The sequence below is a fragment of the Silene latifolia genome, chromosome 2, assembly GCF_048544455.1.
Source record: "Silene latifolia isolate original U9 population chromosome 2, ASM4854445v1, whole genome shotgun sequence".
Lineage (NCBI taxonomy): Eukaryota > Viridiplantae > Streptophyta > Magnoliopsida > Caryophyllales > Caryophyllaceae > Silene > Silene latifolia.
This window is the reverse complement of record NC_133527.1, coordinates 9,202,484-9,210,692: the sequence shown is the minus strand read 5'-3', so window position 1 is coordinate 9,210,692 and position 8,209 is coordinate 9,202,484. Positions and strand designations below refer to the sequence as shown.

Sequence of the window (8,209 nt, the reverse complement as noted above, 5' to 3'; positions counted from 1 at the left end):
TTTCATCATCAATTGGCTTGTAACATCTCAATTATACTTGCATCAATATACTTATGTGGGTGGAAAAACCAAATTCACCCACCAAACATGATTGGATATAAAATTAACCTTAGACAAACCGAATGAGAAGTTTAACTTTACCGACACGCCAAGCGTTAAAGCTGGTACTAGATTTTCCTTATGTGTCCAAACTCTTAACAAACTAACGACTAAAAAAGTCTAACCTTATGTTTGTTGTTATTTCTTTGAGTTTGACTTTTGCAGCTTCTTAATTAACTGAATTAACTGAAATAATGCCCTTAAATATTTCCCTAAATTCGAATAATCACTAAACTCATGCATTTTGAATGTAATACTTCTCAAAGTTACATACCTTAATCCTTACGATAACTTTTACCTTATGAGAAGCAGAATTATACATTCTTAAAGCAAGGTAAGATCAAAACAAACTGAGATAAAATTAACATTCTCTTACCATTCATTTAATAAATAATTTCATCCGAGTTGAGAATGTAACTGAAATGACAGATATAATAACCATAAATGTCAAACTGAATGAACAAAACAACATCCATATATTTTGAATAAATTCAAATAATTAAAGTGTTTTTTCGAAATTAATATTTAGTTATTAGACGTAAATATTAACTAGTTAAAGACATTACTCTTTAGTAATTGTAATCAAATATTGACGATAAACTCATGTCGAACACTAAGACTTCCTTTGGGCCGACTCAATATTCACATGAAAATCCGAATAATCGTCACATATTTATTACCCAACGTGTATATGCAATTCGGCCAAATAATGGTCTTCCTTTGGGCCGACCATTATTCGCATGAATTACACACACTAAATCCAAGAATTGAATTTATTCACCTTAAAACTTTATGGCCAAATAATAGCCTTCCTTTGGGCCGACCATTATCCGCATGAAACTCAATCACACAGTGTAGTCATAATATTCTAAATCATTCAACTTACGCAATAGAGGTTACTTTGGCAACTTATTGTGTCGATCAAACAACCTAAAATATTAGATCCGTTATTATAAATCCAATTGGCTAATTATTAAATCTGAAAATTGATCTACATTCAATAAGATGGGTAGGTAATTTAGACACTCTAATATCATTACCGTAACAAAAAAAAAACTATAGACTGATAATGGCACAAAAGGACGCTAGACTGTACAAAATTTAGCATAGAAATCTCTCTCTATCTCTAGAGAGTTTCTCTCAAAAAATGAGAGTTTCCCTAAAAATTGGGTTTCCGTCATCGCTTATTTTTCCTGCAACCTCCATCTTCTTCAACCCTCTATCTCCCTTCTTTGCCTAACTTCATCTACTTGCCTCCTTTACCTAATCCAATCTACCTAACTTCACCACTTCCGCTTAAATCCGTGATGTGTCCAGCTAATCACGCCTTTCGTTTACACGTGTCCCTACGATGGATGTATCTCTGCCGCGTGTATTTTTCCGGCCAGATTTCTGCGTTTTCCAGCTTCTATAAATTGCAATCTACTATTTTTAATCCCACATATCCTCAATCTCATAATTTACACCTTACATATAAACCAAATCATGGCTTCTTCTTCCTCACTTGCCCCATGTCGGGCAGGGGTAAGTATCAAACTTCCTCCACATTTATGTGTGGATCTTACTGGTTTGGACTTTAATAGAGTGCTTACGGCTTGTTTCATTGATCAGAGGTACCTGGATATCCCCCGTATTATGCATCTGATTGGAATTCACTGGAGGCTTAATGGGTCGATCTCTATTCGGCCCATGAGGCCTTATTATTTGGTCTGTTTCTCGTCCATGGAAGACTATCATTATTTCAGGAAACGCCAGACGGTCAACATTGATGGTAGTCTGATGGTTCTCCGTCCTTGTTCTGCAACAACCTTTCCTGACAATATGTTATTTCATATTGTCCCTATTTGGGTACGGGTCTTGCATCTGCCATTTCATCTAATGCATTCCTCTGTGGCGGCTTTCCTTCTGTCTCATGTTGGGGACATCTGTGAGGAGGAAGTTGTTCCTTCCTTAACTCCATCTCGCTGTTTTGTCCGGGTTAAAGTTTGGGTTGACTTATCCAAACCTTTAATCCCAGGCTGCTATCTTGCTCTCAGTGACCGCGAGCATCAGTGGATCGGATTTTCTTATGAAGGTATTTTCAGATTTTGCAAAACCTGTGGCAAGGTGGGCCATCGTATTTCATTCTGTCCGTCTGGTAAAATTGTTGGTGCCCGTCACATTCGTGCCAGAATGGATAAGCTTAGTTCTCGCGGGCTTCTGGTTCTTCACGGCCCACCTGGGTCCCGTTTCTATACCCCTGAAATTATGGGTTTACCTCCTCGTGTTAAGTATCTGAACTCCAAAATCAATATTGCTGCTCCTGATGATTCCGCTCATGTTGATTCCGGAGGAGCATCTCCGGTATTCTCTTTTTCTTCTTCTCCATCTGAGAATGGGGATGACGAAGAAGCGCCTTTCTCGGCTCCTGCGCCTGCCTTTGAAGTTCATGAAGATGAATCCAGGGAGGTTCTGCTCGAGACGCATCCTGTGATTCGTTCTTTGCCGGGAAATATAGGAGCTTCTACCTCGGGTGCTCCGGCTTCACCAGCATTTAGAATGTCTGTTCCAGAGGAAGACTTGGACACTACTATGGCGCTGGGCCTGGCTGAACCAGCTACTCCTCCACGACATGTTGATGTTGGGTGTCTTTTCGTGATCCTTTGGCTGGTGGGTCTAGTGACGGGGCTACTTCTAGTCCCGTTCCTATGGACTCGTCTGGTAGGAAATTAAAGTTTGTTTTAAAGAGGAAGGTAAATGACATATTTAAGTTTTTAGGGATGCCTAGGTTTAAATGTTCAAGTCGGTATAAGTTTCTTGATTTGAGTTGGGAATGTTCCCCTTTGTCTGCTGTCTGCCCAAGTACACTCCCCTCTGAGTGTATCTGCGATTATCTTGGTCTGCCTGGTTTCAGTTATACGAAGCTCAAACCCCCGAATTTAAGTTCTTTTGTTTGGGATGCTGGCCCTCGTAAGCGGAAACTTTCTTTTATGGATCCGGGCCTGGAGTTTACAGCTAGTAAAAGGGTTAAGTATGCTTTTGGTTCAGTCTGGGATTCTCATATGGTTAATCTAACTCGGTTTTCATGTTCTTTCCTGTCTGTTTCCAACGTTGAAGACGGGACGACTCTCTTAGGTCAGGTGGTGGACCTTAAATCACCACCCATGACCCAATGACTATCTTTTGTTGTAATTGTAGGGGATTTGGAGAAACGGATGATCCTACAATTCCGTACCTACATAGAAGCGTCCTTAAATATCATCCGTTAATTTTGTTTTTACAAGAAACTCATTCTACAGTAGACGTTGCTTTTTCGAGGACCAATCACCTTGGATTTCCCAATTACTTTGGTGTTGATTCTAATGGTCGTAGTGGTGGTCTTCTTTTGTACTGGAATAGTTCAGTTGATATTAGCATCCTTTGTAGTAACCCGCATTTTATCTTACGTAAATTGGGTGTAAGATTACTGAGGAGGGGTATAATGATATGTACATTATGTTTATATATGGGGAATCTATGTTTCAGTATCGTTCGTCTTTATGGGATCGGATTTCTAATGTTATTTTGGGTTGCACCCCTCTTCTTGTGATTGGGGATTTTAATCAGGTTGAATTACATTCGGACAAATTCGGTGGATCTACCTCTATTCGTGGTCAGGTTGCGTTCACAACATGGAAACTTCAGAATAGTTTGGTTGATGTTCCTTTCTTTGGACCTCGGTTCACTTGGATGAATGGACATGATATGTTCATTTTATATATACTTTTACCCCTCATTTTAGCTCGGTTTCTATTGATTATCATACTTTAATTAGTATACTTTTGAGCTAATTTTGTGTTCTAGGTGTATTGTTGTCTTTGTTACGGTTTTGTAGGAATCTAAGCATTTAGAGGCTTTTTCCTATGATTTTGTACACCAAGTTCACTAAGCTAAACAAGGCCAAACATTGGACTAAGCATGGAGCATTGGATTGGGTGTTTGCATGAAGAATTGTTGGATTGAAATGAGAATTACAAATGTTGCCAACAATCAAAGTCAAGCCCAACTTCAAGATCCTTATTAAGGTCAAGCTTAGGATGCCATGAAAACTTAGGATGCCAAGAAGAGCTTAGGATGCTAGGAATTGAGCACTACCGAAAGAAGCATAGAGATCCCTCACGCAATCAAGCACGAAGTAAGTGGAATGACGAAGGGGCACACCACCCCGATCGGGGCCGCCCAACCCCGATCGGGGCCGCATGATTCTCGATTGTTTGCGTTTTTCCTCCTCTCCTATAAATAGGAGAGGTATTCCTAGGTTCTAAGCATCTCATTTTTACGTCTAAGTCTACTACAATAAGCCTCAAGCATTATAAGTTTTCTCTCATTAGTTTTCATTAGTTTTCATTTCAAGTTTAAGTTGTTTAAGCATTCCTTAGTTAATCTTTCAATACTTTGTATTTCAAGAGATTTTCAAGTATTTGTTATTCAATCCTTCGGTTGTTAGTTAATCGTTCTTCCATACAAGTCTTCCTTATTAAGGTATCTCTTATTACAAGTTTATAATTTACACCATTGTTTTAGTTATCATATAGTTATTATAATTGAGTTTTTCATATTTACTTTAGCTTTGTTCTTTACATATGTTATATCACTTAACTAATATAATTCATATAACCATGTTTAATATTCTTTACAATTTAGTTTGCATTTTACATCTTAGTATGAGTAGCTAAATCCTCTAGTCTAAAGGCTAGGGGAGCCATGCAAAATCAAACATATAATATGACTAAATAAAGTTCATAATAATATTGATCAATTGTTTCCACCACATGCTTGTTTTGTTATGTTTAATCTTTGATTATCGGCCATAGTCATTGATTAAGTTTGTTCATTCGTTCTAAAGTCGAGAGGCACGGAATTGAATTAGACTAAGCATGTGTGGTAGGACGACCTAGTCATGGACGAGAGTTTCTCTATGACCCGGTCTATGGTTGACACTAATGCCGTAAGGTGGGTGTCTTTAAGCCTAAGCAATTGACAAGATTATTACTATTAAATTTATCATGTTATTATGTTTACCTTTGCATGAGTAACCCGACCCCTTTAGACTATATTTTATCATATTATTTTACATTGCATTTTCATTAATCATCAAACAAACAAACCAAACCCAAATCGTAATCGACCTCGATAAAAATCTACTCACAACAATTCAAGACGTAATTCCCGTTTCCTTGTGTTTGACCCCTATTACTACATTTAATTATGTCCAGGGAAATTATCTTTGCATAGGTACGCGATAAAGCCTATCAAATTTTGGCGCCGTTGCCGGGGAGACGGTTTCATTACTTATTGAATTGTCGATTTTTATCTTGTTTTTCTTTGTCTTGAGGAACACTTGTTCCTTGAGACCGTTACTTATCACTTCTCTAGAAATTGTTGTCTTATGCCCAGGTCCTCTCGAAGTGGAGAATTGCTCTCACCGGATTCCGATCCCGAGAAAACATTTAGGAGAAGACGACGTTTTTGGAAGGAAGTGAAGGAAGCCGCTTCTCCCATACAAGTTGAAAGTGCTAGAAAGTCTTACTTAGACGATCTAGAGGGTTTCGAAGAGGAGGAGGTTTCTTGTTCATCAACTCCACCACCACCACCATCTACTACCAAAAAGATGGTGAAACTTTCCGATCACTCAAAGCTCACTGCGGCCATGCTTCCGGCCGGAATCACAACCACTCAAATCACCGCGCCGGACTTCGAGATCAAACCGGCTTTCATTAGCCTTGTGGAGAGAAGGCAATTTGGAGGAAGTCCTTTGGAGGACCCCAATTTGCATGTGCAAAACTTTTGTGACTATTGCTCCATGATCCGACAAACGGGCGTCACCCAAGCCCAAATAAGGGAAATACTTTTCCCTTTCTCTTTGAAGGACAAAGCCAAGCTTTGGATCAATAGCCTTGACCGAACTACCTTGGGAATCACCAATTGGGAGACATTGGCTCTTGCTTTCTACCAAAAGTTTTTTCCACCGGAGAAAAGTCAAACTTTGAGGAGCCAAATCACTGGATTCCGTCAACAAGCTCTTGAGAGCTTATATGAAGCTTGGGAGAGGTACAAAGAGCTTCAAAGGCAATGCCCACATCATGGGCTAGATGAATGGTTTCTAGCAATAACATTCTACAATGGATGTTGTGCCGAGTCCCGAAGGATTCTTGATTCCGCCAACAATGGGCGGTTTGATCAAATTGACACCGATCTTGCTCATTCCACGATCGAATCTATGGCAATCCATGATGCCCAATATGTCAATTCCCGAGTTGTGCCATCTAAAGGTAGAGAAGAATCCTCTAACAACTCTGTTTTGCTAGCTCAAATCGCTTTGCTCCAACAACAATTGGCGGAAAGGGATGCTAGAGATTCCATTCAACAAGTCAATGCCATGTCCTCAACAAGCCAAATCATTGTGTGTGAAGGTTGCGGAAGTGCAGGTCATTATACCGGCCATTGCCAAGCTCCCATTGAAGAAGTGAATGCTTTTCTAGCTTTAAGACAAAATGCTTATCCACCGGGTACGTTCTCGAATACATATAATCCAAACTCAAAATTCCACCCGAATATGTCTTATAGAAGCAATAATGTGCTAAATCCTCAACCACAACCCCCACCACAACAAAATGCCTATGTCCCTCAACAACAAAAATATATCCCTCCACCGGGGTATTAAAATCAACAAAGGCCTCCACAAAACAATTACCAACAAACTCAACCTCCACAAAACAATTACCAACAAAATCCACCACAAAATACCCAACAAAACAATCAAGGAGGTGGTAAGCTTGAGGGCATGATAGTCCAAATGCAAAAGGAATTGTTAGCTCAAATTCAAAAGAATGAGCAAGCTCAAAATACCACAATCAAAATGTTGGAACAACAAATGGCTCAATTGGCCTCGTCTAGCTCTTCAAGGAAATCGGGTCAACTACCCCCTCAAGGTGAGCAGCCACATGCTACCCTTAATGCTATATCCTTAAGAAGTGGTACGAAATATGATGAGCCACCCATGCCCAAAGTTGATGAGGAGGTACTTGTTGAGTTGGAGGTCTCTCCAAATGATAAAATTGAAAAAATTCCTAAGAAAGTGGATGACCCACTTGTTGTTGTTGAGAAAGTCAAGGAAGTGGAGGATGCTCCTCCAAAGAAAGATGTTGAAGCAAAGATTCCGGAAAAAGTCAAAGTGCCATTTCCTCATAGATTGGCAAAGCATCAAAAGGATTCCCAATTCGGTAAATTCATGGAAGTTGTGAAGAACTTACAGGTAACCGTTCCTTTTACCGAATTAATCACCCAAATTCCATCTTACACTAAATTCATGAAAGACATTTTAAATAAGAAGAGGACTTTTGATGAGGTTGAAATAATAGCTCTCACAGCCGAGGTGAGTGCTCTTTTGCAAAACAAGTCCCCTCCTAAGTTAAAAGATCCCGGTAGCTTTTCTATTCCATGCACAATTGGCACCTACCAAATTGATAAAGCTTTATGCGATTTAGGTGCTAGTGTGAGTGTAATACCTTACTCTATTTGTGCTAAGCTGAATATGGGAGTCTTAAAATGCACTAGTGTCACATTGCAAATGGCAGACCGTTCTATAAAACGCCCTTTGGGAGTTTTGGAGGATGTTCCCGTTAAGGTTGGTAAGTTTTTCATTCCAGTTGATTTTATTGTTCTTGACATGGCCGAAGATGCCCAAATCCCAATCATTTTGGGAAGACCATTTTTACACACCGCAGAGCGTTAATTGATGTCAAGAACGGTAAAATTACATTAGAAGTGGGTGACGATAAGGTCACATATAATTTGAACAGTGCCATGAAGAGTCCTATGATAGAAGAGTCTTGTTATTCTATTGACATTATGGATACCATTGACATTGTTATAGAAGACTCTACCCCTCGATCTTTGTCTAAAGATCCCTTGGAGGGACTCTTGCTTTTAGAATCAATTGCAGGTGATGATGAGATTGGAAATGAAGATATTGATGCTTTGGAGCAAGAATTGGATGGAGAGGAGCTATCGTTGGAGGAGAGCTCACATTTTATAGGCTTGGTTGCTACACCGCGAGATGTTGAGGTACAAAAACCCGAGCTTAAGCCCC

At 39.5% G+C, this 8,209-nt stretch overlaps 1 non-coding gene across 1 annotated transcript; it reads right to left on the bottom strand.

Moving 5' to 3' along the window:
* Positions 1–6,100: 6,100 nt before the first annotated feature.
* LOC141644620 (small nucleolar RNA R71) lies at positions 6,101–6,207 on the bottom strand. Its single transcript, XR_012544232.1, has one exon. It is a non-coding gene; the product is annotated as a small nucleolar RNA R71 (small nucleolar RNA).
* Positions 6,208–8,209: the final 2,002 nt, after the last annotated feature.